The sequence below is a fragment of the Calidris pugnax genome, unplaced genomic scaffold (genome assembly GCF_001431845.1).
Source record: "Calidris pugnax isolate Ruff unplaced genomic scaffold, ASM143184v1 scaffold470, whole genome shotgun sequence".
In the NCBI taxonomy this organism is placed as follows: domain Eukaryota; kingdom Metazoa; phylum Chordata; class Aves; order Charadriiformes; family Scolopacidae; genus Calidris; species Calidris pugnax.
This window is the reverse complement of record NW_015092761.1, coordinates 531,384-535,809: the sequence shown is the minus strand read 5'-3', so window position 1 is coordinate 535,809 and position 4,426 is coordinate 531,384.

Here is a 4,426-nt window from a genome sequence, read left to right as displayed (position 1 = left end):
CGCCTTGCACTGGCTCCCGTGCCCTGGTTTGGGGTATTTTCCCCACAGCAGCGCTGGCAGGCCCTGGGCTTTGTCAGTGGGGCCATACCACGGCCCCGGAGCCCTTTGTGGCGTCACGACCACTGCGAGCTCCCTGGAGGCTGGGCTGGGCTGTGGGTGTGCATGAGATGATGTGCCGCAAGGATCAATCAACTGGGGTGCACACGCTGTGCATCCGCTTGTGCTCGGGGCACAGAACCCACCTGGATGCTGGGCAAGGGATGTTTAACCCTCTCAGCACCTCAGGAGCAACAGAGATGTAAGGGCTGGGATGAAAAGCCACCCTGCACAGCTGCTGGCCACGTCCTGGAGCTGGGGCAGACAGCGGGCGAGGGTGGTGGTTCCCACACTGGGCCTGGCCAGGACTGAGCCCCATGGCCATGGGGTGGTCCCAGCTGGCCCAGGTCTGGCTGGCCGCACTTGGGACGCTGTGGCCGCCCTCAGCCAGCGCTGGGGTCCGCACCGGCTCCTGCTGCCCCGGAGAGGGATCGGGGCCAGGCTGCCAGACAGACTCCTCCAGCTGCGGCCGGGAACCCACCACTCATATTTCACCCCGCTCGCAGCTCTGCCGCGCGGGTGACACCGAACGCGTGTCACACACACTGGAGGCACGGGCTGAGCCCCCCCCCGCCGCCCACACACGGCCTCAGCCCCTTTCCTCCCCCTCCCAGCCGCAGGGGCTGAAGCACAGTGTCTGACGAGCAGCTGGCCTGGCGCTGGGAGGTCGAGGCGGGATGGAAACCCCGCGAGGGACATATGGTGCCAGACACCCCGGGTCACGTCCCCTGCCTCTGCCTGGATCTGGGGTGCTGCCAGATCCACCCTCTGCATCCCACATCCCACCCGGCAAAGCCCCAGGGCACCTCTGGTCCCCCCGGTCCCCGGAGCAAGCGTGGCAGCACAGCCGTGCCACCACCACGCTGCCACCACCACTCTACCACCGCCCGGGGAGGACTGCCATGCCCGTGGGCAGGCGGGAAGGGTGGCACGGGCAGAGAATGGCCCTGAGCACCTGCGCCAGCTGCTCCCGTGCTCCCGTGGGATCGTCAATGAAGGCAACCTGCACTGGAAGCATGCCCACACCACCTCCGTGCCACCCACTGGTCACTCCATGCCACCAACCCGCCCGTCACCCTGGGATGCCGGAGCTGAGCTGCTGTGGGTGCTGTCGCAGCACCGATGGGATAAACCCACCCTGCAGGGAGCGGGCAGGGACGAAATTCACCCTCTGGTCCATGGTGTTCCCAGCTGCCGGCCAGGCGCAGGGCTCTGCCACACAGCTGGCACCCAGGGCTCCCTCCAAAAGTCCCACCAATCACCATCCAGAGCTCCCTCTCCTCCCCCTGCCCTGGCATGGCTACCAGCGCTGCACCACAGCTCTGGTGATGCTGCACGTTGGTCCTGCCCCACCTCAGCTCTTGTGGCAAAACTTCCACTCTGAAGACTGTCCAGTGGGAACTGAACTGTCCCCCGACAGCCGTGGCAGCATGGACGGCTTGGAAGAAAGCTCAGAGAAGTTGTTCCACTGCCTGCTGTGAACTGTTAACTCTGAACCCTAATGATGACAGCCTAAATAACAGTAGTGTTACTCTACAGCTGGTTGGTACAGAAACACCTCTCCACCTCAGAAATGTTGCTGTTGACAATTCCTTGTCTTAAAAACCTCCTGCTCCGAAGGGACACTTTCTAGGCTGGAGCTCTGTCTTGTCCAAGCATACTACGGGCAGACCTCTCCCGGGCAGAGTGACCAGAGGTGATTGATAGGAAATGACTTTCCACAGGGCCCGCGGTGCCTGTTAGGATTTTGGTGCAGACCCTTTTGGGTCCCTGGCTTAGGTCTCTCCTAGAGCAGGAGCTGCTTTGCCAAAAGGGCTCCGCTTACCGGCTGCCATGTAAACAAACCTGGTGGGAGCCGGGATTTATGGAAGAGCTGGGGAAGGGCTGGGGGAGATCCCCCCGCTCCCTCTGTCTGCCGGGCCAGCGGCTTCTGCACAGAGCAAAGAGACGTGTTTGTTAGTACGAACAGCAGGTTCGCCGGCGGGTGAGTTTACAGCAAGACAGATATAAATAAATAGAAGTAAAAGGACTTTCCCTGCTCAGGGGAGCGGCGGCGTGCCTGCCCGGGAGGGCTGCCCTTGGGTAGACACCAGTTGGGAGAGAGTTTTTCTTCAAGGGAGCTGCCTGCTGGTGTCAAAAGCAACACAGTGATATTATTTTTTTTGGGAGGGTGAAAGTCTGGGGTGGAGGGAAGGGAAACACCCACCAGTGCTGTGCCCGGTGCCAGCACAGCAGCGGCACCCATGGGGCACGGGCGGGTGGACATCATTCTGCTCTTTATCAGTTGGGAGAAAGCACCACAGAGGGGACGTGTGGGGCAGAGGCAGAAGAGGTGTAAGGAGCACAGAGAGAGACTTTGGGGTGTTAATGGGGAAAAGAGGTACAGCCTGAGCAGAGACGCTGTCTCCTGGGCTGCTCCTGTGTTCAGAAAATACTATTTAGCCCAAGCGGCGAGGACTTGGATGGCAACAGCATCCCGGCCGTGTCAGGAGCAGCGTGGCCAGCAGGAGCAGGGCAGGGATGGTGCCTCTGGACTGGGCACTGGTGAGGCCTCACCTCGAGGGCTGGGTTCAGTTCTGGGCCCCTCACTACAGGAAGGACATTGAGCTGCTGGAGGGTGTCCAGAGGAGAGCCACCAAGCTGGGGAGGGGTCTGGAGAACAAGTCCTGCGAGGAGAGGCTGAGGGAACTGGGCATGTTGAGTTTGGAGAAGAGGAGGCTGAGGGGAGACCTCCTTGCCCTCTACTACTCCCTGAAAGGAGGGTGTAGAGAGGTGGGGGTTGGCCTCTTCTCCCAAGGGAATAATGACAGGAGCAGAGGAAATGGTCTGAAGTTGGGGCAGGGGAGGTTTAGATTAGATATTGGGAAGAATGACTTTCCTGAGAGGGTGGTCAGGCACTGGAACAGCCTGTCCAGGGAGGTGGTGGAGTCACCATCCCTGGAGGTATTTAAGAAACGTGTAGACGTGGCTCTTCAGGGCATGCTCTAGTGCCCAAGATTGTTGGCTTGTGTCTGTTGTAGGTGGGTGTGGTGTGGTTTTGGTGTTGCTTTTGTTGTGTTTTTTTTTCTTCTTTTTTTTTTTAATGGTTGGACTCGATGATCTCAGAGGTCCCTTCCAACCATGAATATTCTGTGATTCTGTGACTGCACCTGGGAAGACCCTCTCTCAATTGAGGTTCACTTCCCAACAGCAAGAGCCTGCAAACCTCCAGGCTTCAGCTGGGCACTGAGACCAAAAGGGAAGGAGTTGATGTGGGGGCCGGTGAGGCTGATCTGGCACAGCTTATCCCAAGCTGTCTCCGTGGGATGGCATAGGCCAGCCTAAGCCCCCAAAAGGGGTTTTATAGATGGGAAGGTGATGTTTTCAGGGCTTTGATGCATAGAAGAAGCCAGGGGGCATTTGGTAGCAGTTTGTTCTTCAGTCCCAAGGACCAAGTCTGGAGAAATCAAGTCATTTGGGACCTGCTGATGCAATGAACACGATAAAGAGAAGCTCTGTTCCTGAGATGAGGCTGTGTGCCCAGGGGACAGGGTCTGAAAGCATCCCCTTGCCCCTTCCCTTGCCCTTTCTCTCCTCCTTCCCTTTGCCCAACCAGAGGTGTTCCCCAACACTGCTGTTAGCACCCTTTGACTACACCCTGGTGCCTCCATGGGCATGAGGTCCATAGGGTGGGGGCTGTTGAGGCTGAGTGGACGTGTCTCATACCCCAGAAGAAAGCAGAGAGGGACTGATCCTGGGGTGTCCAGCGCAGGGAACCTGCCTGTCAACAGATCCCTTAGTGCCCAGCCATGCCTTTCTGCCACTCCTGCCCCTGGTTTCACAGTGAGTACGTGTCATACCGGCTTGGTGTCCAGCCTGGGGACAGAGACAGCTCTGCTCAAGGTGACAGACCGCTGGAAATGCCAGGCTGGACTCATTAAAACCCTCCAGTGCTCAATAACCTGGGGATTGGACCTCAGGGTGCCCTGGCCAGCCTAGGCGCTGTGACAAGAGCTGCAGAAAGTCCCAGTTCACCCAAACCCGGGCAGCTTGGAGCACTAAGGAGACCTGCTTCTCTGCTCATCCAGACTGGCCTCACTGGGTAAATGGAGGTGCCCAGGGAATGGGGATGTCAGGCACCGGGTCTTGGCAGAGACTGGCATGTCACTTGCCCTTCTCCTGGCTGGGATCCCTGCCCTGCTCCTCGCTGCTGGGGCAGGGCTTTTCTGTTTGCTCCTGCTCCCCAGGATGGAGATATGTGAAAGGGTGCAGAGATAAGGAGGGGGGGCTGTGGGTCGTGCAGGAGGTGGCAAAACCCTGGCACAGCTCGGGGGCAGCGTTTGGCTGGGTG